The 12,704-nt window shown below is 40.0% G+C and overlaps 1 protein-coding gene across 7 annotated transcripts in view; it reads right to left on the bottom strand.

Moving 5' to 3' along the window:
- LOC105498457 (DnaJ heat shock protein family (Hsp40) member C6) overlaps positions 1-12,704 on the bottom strand; it is a 155,582-nt gene that overhangs the window by 64,391 nt on the left and 78,487 nt on the right. For 3 of the 7 annotated variants that reach the window (XM_024798185.2, XM_011770601.3, XM_011770604.3), the window contains exon 2: positions 3,753-3,865. The exons of the other annotated variants lie outside the window; for them this stretch is intronic. The gene's annotated coding sequence lies outside the window, so the exon portion shown is untranslated. The remainder of the gene's footprint in view (positions 1-3,752; positions 3,866-12,704) is intronic. 7 annotated transcript variants of the gene reach the window in all.

Here is a 12,704-nt window from a genome sequence, read left to right on the forward strand (position 1 = left end):
GAAACATTGGAGGTCAGAAAACAATGAAACGAATTTTTTTTAGAATGCTGATAGAAAAAAACTATCAACCAAGAACTTTATAGACAGCAAAAAAATCCTTTCAAAACAAAATTTTATATTAAAAACACAGGAAAATGTGTGGCTAATTGACCTGCATTACAAGAAATGCTAAAGGGAGTTCTTCAGTGTTAACGGCAATGTTACCAGATGAAAACTCAGATCTGTAGGAAAGGATGAAGTGTACCAGAAATGGTAAATGTCTGGGTGAATATAATGCACCTGAAAGATAACTGTTACAAGCAAAAATAACAACATTGTATTGTGGTGTTATTACACAGATGAAAAATATATGACAAAATAGCACAAAAGATGGGTAGAAGGTAAGCGAAATTGCACTGCTATAACCTTCTCTTATTTTAAGTATACAGTGATAAGTGAAGAATAAATATTGCAATCTCTGGAGAAACCACATACCAAATATATATATATAAATATATGTATATTTATATATATACACATACATACACACACAAATATATGTACCACATATATATATAGCCAAAAAGTCAGAAGAATTAAAATTTCATGTTAAAAATATATGATTAATCCTAACAAAGCTGAAAAGAATAGAGAAACTAAAAACAGAAGCAATAGTTAGAAACAAATAAGAGAGTAGACTTAATCCCAATTATATTAATAATTATAATAAATCTAAATAGACCAGACACTATCATTAAAAGACAGAGATTATCAGACTGAATTTAAAAAAACACAAATTATATGCTGTCTACAAGAGATGTACTTTAATTACAAAGTTACAGATAGGTTAATAGTAAAGGATGAGAAAATATTAATCATACGGTAAGCCAAAGAAAGCAGGTAGGCCTATATTAACATGATACAAATTAATTTCAAAACAGAATATTACAGAGTTAAGAATTAATGTTTCATAATAATAAAGGGTCAATTACTCCCTAAGATATCATTCTAAATATATGCACCTAATAACACAGCTTCTAAGTATATGAAGCAAAAATGAACAGAAAAGTAGAAATAAAGGGACAAACCCACAATGACAAATGCAGACTTTTTAAGAACAAGCAGACAAAATATTGGTATGGGAAGAAAACATTTGAACAACAATACTACATTGCCCTAACTGACATTTATAGAATACTGCAACCAACAACTGAAGAACAAACCTTCTTATCAAGTGTTTGCATATGCTGGGGCATAAAATAAGTATCAACAAATTTCAAAAGGTTAAAAAATGCATATTTTGGGGTGTCAATTAAGAGTCATTGAAATGCCTGAAAGCATAATAATGAAATTAAGGCTCAAGTCACTTAGCTTGCTAGTAGCTGGCAGGGCAAGGAAACAAATATTGCTCTCACTGCAAATGGTATGTCCCTTTTGCCATATGCTTGAATAGGGCCTAGACTGGAAAAGATAAGGCAAACATATGAATCACCAGAAAATGCCATTCTTAGTCCAGTAAGGCTGCCTGTATTGCCATTGGTCATTCTCTTTTCAGACTCTGCTGTACTATGCTAAAAGCTAGGAGGAGCTCAATTACTTGAGAAAAGTCATGTTAAAAACTTCATACAAAACCACATATCAGAGAGCTCAAGGGAGGGAATCAACCAATATATGCAACAAGGAATCCTGAGATTTTGGAACTGGAAGTACAACTGGTCAAGAAAATCTTCATTATGTGTGCGTGTGTGTGTTTGTGCGTGTGTGCGCACATGTATGCGTGTGTGATTGCAGGATTGAGGGGAGGGGAGAAAAGGGGGAAAAGAGGTAAAAAGCAGAGACATGAATTCCAGTTTCTACTTTATGAAAAAAGGCTTCATTCAGATATAAATATAAACATTACCTATATTTTGATATTTTTATACATTAAAATAGGTTGCATTACACAATAATATCATATATATCTATAATATAGAAGACATTCATAATCAATGTGGAAAATTTGGCACACTTAAGGACATATATAAAGAGCACTAGAAAGAAACCAAATGACTGGGTGAGGAGGATAGAATTGAGGCTGACGAAGTAAAAAAAAAAGAAAATCTAGAATAAAACCAGACGGGGCCTTGTGCTGTATAAAGACTGCAAAGCAGTATGATTAACTCACTTCTCTGCCCCTGAGGTCTACTGAAACCAAAGAAGATGGAATTAAGACAGAGAATAAAATAAACAAGGGTACCACTGTTAACATTTTGGAGACTATATATCCTTACATTCTTAGTTCTGTTTTTGTGTATACGCACATATACACATTTTGTGTTGTGTGTCCACATACATAGAAATAAAGATGATACTGTGTATAGATTTGGACCTGCCATATTTCCACTTAGCAATGAAGTGTAGTCTTCTGAGTCATTAATATTTTTTCTCTCATATCTCTCAGTGCTGCATTATAATTATTAGTTGATATTCTACTGTTTAGACACACCAAGTATTATTATAAAGGTGCATTTAAAGTAGATAAGCATTCTGAGGAGCTTATTTCCAGCCTGTGTGTGTCTGTGTGTGTGTGGCAGGCAGGGGTGGTGGAGTGGGGGCAGTGTTGAAGGTTGTTGGAAATAGGAAAGAGGATGGCTTATGGCAGAGGTGATGTCTGAATTGCAGTTTGGATGGAAATGGGCTGAAGGGCATTTTAGCCCATTATTTAGTACAAAATAATGTTGGAGAGCAAGCAAAGGTTGAGACCATCACATCAAGGACAGACATAAAAGTGAAAGGATCAAAACTGAGCTCTGATTATAAGCGTACTAGGGAACATGCTAGGCTCACCCAGCACTGAAAGATGAGTATTACAGTCTCCCCTAAGCAGATGAGGAAGGGTGGGGTGGTGTCTCTGAAACAGAAGGTAAGTTGCCTAAGGCACCAACTATAATAGATACTGGAACCAGGATATCATGCTGTTTTCTCAGAGAACTTGAAGGTATATTATTAGAGAGGGGTGGAAGATGAGACTGCTCCTCAGACCTCAAAAGGTCAAGCTAAAAAGTAAGAACTTTTACCAAATTCTCTTACTCTCTCACACTGACATATTGAATGACAAAAAAAAAAGGATTATCAGCAAATTTCCAAGAAGCTGTTCACAGAGCAGATTAATATTGCCCGAGACAAGTGGATTTCCCCAAGGATAGTACACTCTTTAGGGCATATTTCAAAAGCAAGTATTCCATTCCAAGCCAGCCGTAGAAAATTTCAAGGCAGTCCTTCAGTATCTATTTATCAAATAATTGTATTAGTAGGAACCTCCAATAGGCAGTCTCTAGTAAGCCCATGCCAGGCATAAAAATGTTCAATGAGGCTAAGCAAACTCAGTGAGGACACTTCTAAATGCTAACTACACAGGGAAGGCAGATACAGTCTGAAGGTGAATTCTAGGAGAAAACAAAAAAACCCACAGCAAGCATTTGGAGGAAAATCTACTACCTAAGTGCAAAGAGAACCCACTACTCCTCTGTTTCACTGATCTCAAGGGCAAAGAAAGCTACTGCTAGCTGTGGGTTCAGTTTCCGGTGTGGACTTGGCTTATGGAGACCTTCTCATAAACATCTGGCCACTATACTCTCTTGTGGAAAAACCAAACGCTGAGCAAAAGTAAAGTCAATGGGAGGGGGTGATTTCTGTGCTTGGTTGGCGAGACAGGGTGGCCTACCCTGGATCTATCTGCACTCTACATACAGAAGACATGAGCTAAATCCCAAAGGCCAAAAGCACACCCTTACCTGTTGGGTAGTAGGAGGTTGGTTCCTACCCTCTCTTCAGACTCCTTCCACTCAAAAAATGACTCTCCACGTGTTACTTTTGCCAAAAATTCTCGACTCAATAATAACCACTCCTGGAGAACCAGGAAAAGAAAAAAAGCATTTATTTAGTACTAGCTTGTTGTGATTAAAAGAACCTAGGATTTGCAAACAAGCATACCCGCATTCACAACACTGATTGTCCTTCCTTCCTATCTGTGTAACAGCAGGCAAACTAGTAAATCTCTCTAAGCCTCAGTTTTCTCAACTGTAAAATGGAGGCAGATAATATCCTCCTCCCATGTATATGCTGATTAAATGAGATAATGATGGATGAGCATTTGTCACCTAGAAGGCAATCATAAACAATATTTGCGGCCGGGCGCTGTGGCTCAAGCCTGTAATCCCAGCACTTTGGGAGGCCGAGACGGGCGGATCACAAGGTCAGGAGATCAAGACCATCCTGGCTAACACGGCGAAACCCCGTCTCTACTAAAAACACAAAAAATTAGCCGGGCGAGGTGGCGGCGCCTGTGGTCCCAGCTACTTGGGAGGCTGAGGCAGAATGGCGTGAACCCGGGAGGCGGAGCTTGCAGTGAGCTGAGATCTGGCCACTGCACTCCAGCCTGGGCGACAGAGCGAGACTCCGTCTCAAAAAAAAAAAAAAAAAAAAAAAAAAAAAACAATATTTGCCTATGCATGCCTGCCTTCTTATTTCTATATGGGAAAGTAAAGGAGATCCTAATGGACAAAATACACACACACACACACACACACACACACACACGAAAGGGAGAGAAGCACAAAAATGGTCTGCAGCTAGGAACTGCCACATCCTTCCATCAGTTCAGTGGAAAGGCCACTTACTTGCTGTATAACCTTATACTGAGAGAAGGCCTACGATACCTTCCTCGTAGAATCATCACAACTATTTAATCCATCGTCTGTAAAAGCCCACTCACTGTCTGTTACATTTACAACTTAGTAAATGGCAACTTGAGGTGGAGGTGGATGTGGTAGCATTGAATTAACAACATAACTCACAAGGGCTCACCAACTGGGACTCAGAAATATTTTCTTTGGAGATTGGATGGGGATTTGAAATGTATAGAGATCAGGCATCTGGGAAACAGTCCTTAGATGGAAATCCTCATATGTAGACCCATCCTGCCTGAAGCAGGCTTACCAAGCAAAGGTATGAGGTCCCTCCCTGGCTCCCATGTTAACCAATGGTTCTGCCTGTCTTTCTGGCTTAATTATGCTCCAATAATCCTGACAATATTGGCTGGATTTTGCTGTAAATCATGACAGTGGAAATCCTAAAATAAAAGTAAGATTAATGCTATGACCTCAATCTTGGCATGAGGGCTCATTAATTGCAAATCATGGAGTTAATTGAATTCTAGGCATAGCACTGCTAGCTGGATTAAATTTCCTGAGACCTATTTCTTTACCGACATGAAGATAACTGAAATGCACCAATGACAACTAAGCCAAATATTGGGGGTTGCTAAGGAGACAGATAATTATTTCCCTGGCACAGTAGTTGCCCAACCATCAGAAGAGTCTGATGTCACACTTTGGAGGACAGTCACTATTATTATAGCCACCCTCCCTATCTTCTTCATGCTTAAGGGTGTGATACAACCTCTCTGAACCTCAGTTTTGCGATAATACTTATTAAGAATGAAATACACACATGCGCATATATCTACAAGAAGTGCTTAATAAAAAATAGCCATTATCATCATCCTATCTTCGATTCTTTGCCATCATTCATTATTATAAGGGCCCCTGGAGGGAGGAAAGAGCTGTGTGGCTTTCCTTCTGCAGGCTGCACCCTGGTGAGCTACAGAAATGGCACCACAAATGGCATAGAAAAATCACTGTACACCCAGGGCCTCCCTAAGTTCAAGGCAGCTTCTGTTTCTACTTAGCATCTGGCCAATGCAGATGCTAGTACTGTAGTCCCCTCTTATCCATAGAGGATACACTGCAAGAGCTGCAGTGGATGTCTGAAACCACAGATAATACTGAACCCAACTGCCATCAATTGGAACACGTTTCTGTTCATGTCTTCACTCACAAATTGAAGCATTTTCCATCTTAATAAAGCACTTATGCACTGTGGCCATAACATGTGCCATCTGAGATGTAACGGCAAAACTAGCATGAATTCCTTTTTTCCTTCTTCACAATTTCACAGATAAAAGATTCATTCTTACCATAGATCTACACAACCTCGGAATACCATTTTTTTCCTTTTTTTATTAAGTCAGGAACTTTCACCTTTTCACTTAAAGGAAGCACTCTACAGCTTTTCTTTGGCACATCCAAGTTGCTGGCATCACTACTCTTGTGATTTGGGGTCATTATGAGGTAAAATAAGGGTCACTTGAACACAAGCACTGCAATAACCAAGATAGTCAATCTTATCACTTACACGGCTACTAAGTGACTAATAGGCAGTAACATAGATGCTAGACAAAGAGATGATGCATATCCCAGGCAGGACCAAGCAAGATGGTGCAAGATTTCATCACGCTACTCAGAATGGCATACAATTTAAAACTTAATGGATTATTTCTGGAATTTTCATAATACTTTCAGACCGCAGTTGGCAGTGGATAACTGAAACCTTGGAAAGTGAAACCACGGGTAAGGTAGTCTACTGTGTTGTCTCTTCTCTTTCCTGCAGTCTGGTCTGTGTGGTTCCATCTGCTCTTCAGACAAAAAAATTACATGCATAAATTCTCATCCAACACTGACAGATGAGTATTGCAGTCTCCACTACACAGGAGGAAGGAGGAAGACTCTGAAATTGAGAGGAATGTGTATCAGGCAGTGGCGATGGTACATACTAGAGCCAAGGTATTATGGTGTTTCCTCACAGCAATGGGTGGACATAGAGGGTATATTAGAGAGGGGTGAGAGGTAAGACCGCAACGGTGAATGATGCTCAGATCTCAAAAGCCTTGAAAGTCAAACTAACCTTCAAAGGAGTAGATAAAGAAATTTAGAATCACTGGAAAGGGTGAGGAGATGCTTTTTTTGAAAGCTGCAACACAAAATTAATTAAGAATACACAAGAAGAGCTTAGCGAGAAGACGGTGCTTAATTTCTATCTGTATCAAGTACTCAGCATGACACTTACCAGGGTAAGCCATCTAAAAAAGGACACTTAATTGAACTGAATCGAATCTGTCAAGAAACCAACAGTTTCTATTCACTTTTAAACCAATTTCAATTGCACTGAAGTGCAGCAAGATGATAACAGCAGTAGCCATCACTTATTAAACACCCTCTGATCCCTGGGAACTAGACTACAAGCTTTATGTCCATTATCTTACTTAATCTTCACAATTATGTTGCCAGGTAAGTTTGATTATCCCCCTTTTACAGAGCAGCAAACTGAGAACTTGTCTTAGACCATTTGGGCTGCTATAACAAGATACTATAAATTGAGTGGCTTATTAACAACAGAAATGTATTCCTCACAGTTCTGGAGGCCGGAATGTCCAAGATCAAGGTGCCTGCAGATTTGGTACCTAGTGAGGTCCCACTTCTTTATTCATAGAAGGCCGTCTTCTCCCTGTATCTTCCCATGGTGAAAGAGACAAGCAAGTTCTCTGGGGCCCTCTTTTATAGCGGCACTAATCCCATTCATGATGACTCTGCCATCATAACCTAATCACCTCCCAAAGGCCCTACCTCCAAATATTACCGATTAAGGATTAGGTTTCAGCATATGAACCTGGGAAAGAGGGGGACACAAATATTCAGCCCACAGCAGGACCAAACACAAAAATTTAGGTCATACAGCCAGGCTCTTCCCTAGGTCTGTCTTACTCCAAAGCCTGTGCTCCACTGACAACATTTTGCTACCTCCTATTATATTTGTTAAAAGCTTAAAAAATAAAAGGAAACAGTCAAACCCAAAAGCACTGCTGGAGAACAAAAAAGCCAGACCTTGGCCTGATGTCTGCTCTGCATTAATCTAAGGTTATTTTCAAGAACAGACACCCGGGAGTGGAAAACTGCTATGCATTCACTGCGTAGCAAAGAAATTAATGAAAACTAGTTTCTAAGGCTTGAACAGGCAGGAGTGGAAAACTGCAGTCCAGTTATGATCGTGGTTCCTCACAAAGGGATGATGACAGTGGCTCAAGATGCTCTTTCCTAATTCAGCCTCTCCTTGCTGCCCAATCCCACCCACCCCACAGGCACACGCAGCCTTTAGGGTCAATAGCTGCTGTCTTTGATTCTCATGTTCAACAGCCACATGCACCAGCATTCCAGGGGTAGTGGCAGTAGAGCACAGGAGGTGGGGAAAGAGCATGAGCCCGAAGAACCAAACTGTAAATATGCTTTCCATCTTCCCCAAAGAACCACTCTACAGACTTGGAAACCTGCCCATTGTCAAGTCCCTTTGCAGTGTGAAAGTACATCAGTGCTGACAAACCCAGGGTCACATCCTTTTTTCTTTGAGAAAACTATGGCCGAAAGAGCTGAAAAGTCATTAGCAGCATCTGGTCTCCTCTGCTGCCTTTTAGATTCCAGGTAACACAATCAGAGCTCACAGGTGCTGAAATTTCAAAGACAGACACTAGTAACCATAAAAACGGTCTCCAAAAAATGCAGGTGACAAGCAAGCAGGTGGCTTTCCATCATGAACAATATGCCCTCTGTAAAATCCACAGAATGGTAAGAATGATACATTGAAAGGGTTTGGTTTCCAAAGAAGGAACTAGGACCACGGCTAGCTTATAGACTGGAAGAGGGCAATGCAGCCCTTTGGTGTCTGGTATCAGTCTTCACTCAAACCCTGGAACAAGCCCATTTCTGTATAGCGTAACTGTACAAGCAAACACGGTTGTTCTGGGGGAATCCAGTCTTCACCAGGCTCCCACTGTGTGCTAGGTTCATGCAAGATGCTTCACACACACTGTTTCATTTCACCCTGAAAAGGACCTTAATAAAAAGGCTATCAGTCCCAGTTAATGGGTGCAGAAATGAGGCTCAGAGAGGTTGCATAATCTGCCCAAACTAAGAGGTCTGGCAAAGTGGTGCAAGAGGTTCCCAAGGTTAAGTATCAGCCTAGGTACCAGGCTACACATCAAAATAGCCTGGGGTGCCTGTTTTAAAAAATGCAGATTTTCAGATTTCTTTCAAATCAGAATCTCTGAGAGTAGAGCCTAAAGTCTACATCTTTCAACGTCCCTCAGTAGCTTCTGATAAATAGAAAGTGCAATAACACAGCCACAGCCCTATGCCACACTGTGTGACAGAGGACAGACAGCCCTAAATGAAGGTCAGGCAGGGTCAGAGAGAGAGGCAGAGGAGCTACCATTCACTGGACACTTTTTATCTGCCAAATGCTTGATATAGATCATCACACTTAATCATTACAACAATCTGCTGAGGTGGATATTATCATGCCCATTTTATAGAGGAGAAAACTGAGGCTCAGTGAAGTTAAATGACTGGATAAAGGTCACATCTCTAAGAAACACTGGGGTCAGAACACAAACCAGATCTGTGTGGCTCTAAATCTCATGCCCTTTCACTATCACATTCTTCCTTACCTCTTTTTGACAGAGAGTAGAGGTCTCAGGGCAATCGCCAATAGCACGTAGATGGCTGTAGCTACGGAAGGGCCCAAACAAGACCTTGCCCAATACAAATCAGGCAGCAGAAATGGCTACATCCTGAGGGAGGCCAACTCTTCCTCCAGCAGCTACCATTGCTGTTCTTCTGATAAGAGCAGGAGCCTGGACTCACCAAATACAATGAGGGCAGCACAACAGTGGAGCCATCATCCCTCCTCTCAGCACCCTTGCATATTGAGAGTCTACTCCCTCCCAGGCAAGGGTCCAGGCATTTGGGAATCTGCATGATCTGACCCATAAGGTTAACCAACAAAATTCAAGTTCCAAATACCAGTGTGCCCTTAAGCATATGGCTTTCCTTCTCTGGACAAAGTCTCTTTCTATAAAATGTGGAGGTGGAATTTGCTGCTCTCCAAGGTCCCATGAACTCTGGGTGACTCCATGACTCACAGAGTCTATACAACGTGAGTGTTAAATTGTGATTTGTGTGATTTATTAATACTACAAGGCAAGGTCTGTTAGGAGTCCCACCAAACTAGACATGGAGTTTAAGTATTTGGCTGCCACTAATGGCGGCATTGGCAGAACAGAAGCATTCTAATCTCCACCATGGCTTCTGTTTTTCATTTTTGCCCCAGAAGCCCAGGGGTGAGGGACTATTATCTAACAAGTTGGCCACCTGCAAGTGCCTTCTTTCCTCTTTCCCTGCATTTGGCAGTAATCTCAAGTGACTGCCTGTTGACTGACCACTCCCCAGTTTCCCTTCTTGAAATCTTTAAGCATATGCACATTGCCTGAAAACTCGTAGAAGGCAAGATGAGGTGAGTCAAAGAAGACTCCATACACAGTGCCAAGCACAGGGCTTTGTACGTAGTGGTAGTAGTAGTATTCTAATATTCCGCTACTAAAAATAACAAATCATACCTAAAATCATCTAAGATTTGAGTTCCTACTATGTACCAGGCATTATCCTAAATGCTTTACAGCCCTATAATGTACGTGCCATTGCACTCCAGCCTGGCGACAGAATGAGACTCTGTCTAAAGAAAAAAAAAGGACAGACATAGTTGATTTATCTGGCTCAATACATATTGTTAATTCTGACCTCAGATTCTGAACTATAAATTGGTCAGCAATACTGCACAGGGCATTTAACAAAGGGTGGTAGGATAGGCAAGAAGCGTATTATGGAATGCTTGTATGCCCCTTTAAGACTTGAATTTTATCTTGTAGGTGATGAGAAGTTTCACGCCTATAATATAATAGGCCTTCAAATTTTATAGTCATTGTTACCACTACCATCATTTTACAGCATGGGAGGTTATGGAGTAAAAATGGGTAGATACAAAGAAATCTGAGAAGTACCTTGTTTCCTCCCACTGTTCCTATAGGCAAAACCCAAATCCAACCCACCTTTCTACACACCAACTACTCCTTACTTAGTATCTTACTCGGTTCAGGCCATTTCCATCTCTAGCCTCCTAACAGCTTTGGACCCCTTCAATTCTCTCCAGAGGGATGAGGCGCGTTAAAATACAAATTTTATCTTATCACTCCTGTTCATGGAAACTTTTAGGGCCACAGGGTTACATGGTTTACAAAGCCTTGAATGACCTGGGAACCGCTTTCCTTCCCATTCTCACCTCCTGCATGCTTCCTTCACCCATCTTTGCCCCAGTCCCAGGGAAACTCTTTGCAGTTCTCCCAATAGCCCATGCTCTCACTTTCTTCTGGATCACTGCACGTATTTTCCTCGGTAGCCTGCACTGTCTCAAGAGTATTTTTGCTGTCTCCAGCAACAATTCTGAAAGTTGCATGCACTACATTCTGTGCTTTATCTCAAGAAAGCCATTTTAAAAGATCTCACATTATTTACCACCTTGCCAGAGGCTGTCAAGCTTAAGGATTTTGTAACCCATGTTCTCCTACTTCTCCTGTCAAACATGCTTACATGTTATACTTGCAGTTTGTGTATCTGCCTACAAAATTTTCCAAGTATAATCTCATCTGGGCATCTTTTTCTTTGGACAGTTTCGTTATCACCCTCTCCAAAGAAGGGATAGTTATATTAACCTAACAATAAATTTGCCATCTTTTTATCAATTATGTTATCTAAGTCAAAATATATCTTCAGTAGAACTTTTTATAGTGAATAAATTATATACAGACATGGCTGAAGCCTTATGGTTACTTTGCAAAATAATTTTATTTATTTCTATTCATATCTATCCTTTTTACTTTAAAAAGTCATGCAAACAACCTACAAATCCTTAATAATGATTCTCTAGGCTCTGCCTTTGACGTGATATAATCGAACAGAAGGCAATATTAAAGACTGAAGCTTCAGAAAAAAAAAAAATCAAATAGTCACAAGAAATTCTGGGCTGAGGGACATTGTAGAGAGCATTATTGGGGTTAGGAAGAAACAAAATTTGCAGTTATTTCCTCAAACATTTAAAGCAGTATCCATGGAGGAAAAAAAAAATCCTAAGTCATTGTTCTAAAGATGGCACTGATGCTTTTCAAGGTTTTAAAGCTACTATGTTTTCAGGAGTTATGACAATTTATATAATAACATACAGGTTGGAATCCTGATTCTGTCACCTGCTTGCTATGCTGTGACCTTGGGCAAGTCACTTAACCACTCTGAGCCTCAGACTCCTCAGCTGTAAAATGAAGACAATTATACCCAGTTTATAAGGCAACTGTAAAGCTGAAGTAAAATGATATCCTAGAAGTACTTTATAAAGTAAAAATAAAGCAGTGATGGTTTTTATTCCAAAACCATTATGCCAAAGAGCAATGCAATCAGAAGATAAAACTCCTCTCCGAACTTTGGTTCTCCACCTACGAGTCCATTTATTTCACCAAGCTGTTATTTTTACTGTTATTGGAAGCATATCCAAAGATCTCTACTGAGCTCAGATGAGTAATAAGGCCAAAATGTACTATTCAATTCCCACTATTAATTTGGGGAATAGTGTTGTTTTTGTTTTTTAAAAAAACACTTCTTGGTATGTTAAAATTCTTAATATGAGCAGGTGAATTACATTAGATTGAGAACCCAAATGCCCAAACTGGAACAATGTTCAAATCTGCTAGTGATGGATGGATTGTGGCCAGTGTGAGCACATCTGTGAGTCTGTAACCACTGTAAATAAATGAATCTGCCATTGTTCTCAGAGCAACTCAACTCTTCTGCCAATAGAACATCCTTTGAGTACCCTCCAATTTTCTATAAATCCCAGGTTTGAAATTCTGATATAATCTTCTAATTTCTACCCCTCTAAGTATTTGTATGGATGTTAAGAGGAAAGAGTGACTT

This window comes from Macaca nemestrina, chromosome 1 (genome assembly GCF_043159975.1).
Source record: "Macaca nemestrina isolate mMacNem1 chromosome 1, mMacNem.hap1, whole genome shotgun sequence".
Classification (NCBI taxonomy): domain Eukaryota; kingdom Metazoa; phylum Chordata; class Mammalia; order Primates; family Cercopithecidae; genus Macaca; species Macaca nemestrina.